Raw genomic sequence first — 368 nt, forward strand, 5'->3', positions numbered from 1 at the left:
CGCCTCTGAGAAACAATCCGACATCCCTGATGCTGCACGTAGGCAGCGCCCGGCTGGACAGAAAACAAAGAGCCGCATGTGCCCGTGCGGGCCCCGCCGGCGCTCGGGGCGGCCCCCGGGCGGAGGGCCGTGCGGGCCGGGCCCCCCGAACTTCGGGCGAGTTNCCCGACTTCTTGGCCCGTTACCCGTGGTCCGGAGTCTGTCTCTGGGAGGTCTGCGGATTCGCCTTTGAAGTCGAACTGTTGCCATGTTTGAATTACGTCAGGGCAAAGCCATGAGGAGGAACAAGCCCCGGCAGCGCGGCGTGCGGGAGGCGCGGCCTGCGGGAGGCGCCGGGCGGGCGCGGGGGCCCGTTGTTCCGGCGCAGG

At 69.8% G+C, this 368-nt stretch overlaps 1 protein-coding gene across 4 annotated transcripts in view; it reads left to right on the plus strand.

Annotated features, from left to right (window-relative positions):
- The window catches only part of LOC144240263 (SIN3-HDAC complex-associated factor), a 32,549-nt gene that overhangs the window by 1,580 nt on the left and 30,601 nt on the right, over positions 1 to 368 (plus strand). The gene's annotated exons all lie outside the window — the stretch shown is intronic.

This window comes from Crocuta crocuta, unplaced genomic scaffold, assembly GCF_008692635.1.
Source record: "Crocuta crocuta isolate KB4526 unplaced genomic scaffold, BGI_CrCroc_1.0 scaffold176, whole genome shotgun sequence".
In the NCBI taxonomy this organism is placed as follows: Eukaryota; Metazoa; Chordata; class Mammalia; order Carnivora; family Hyaenidae; genus Crocuta; species Crocuta crocuta.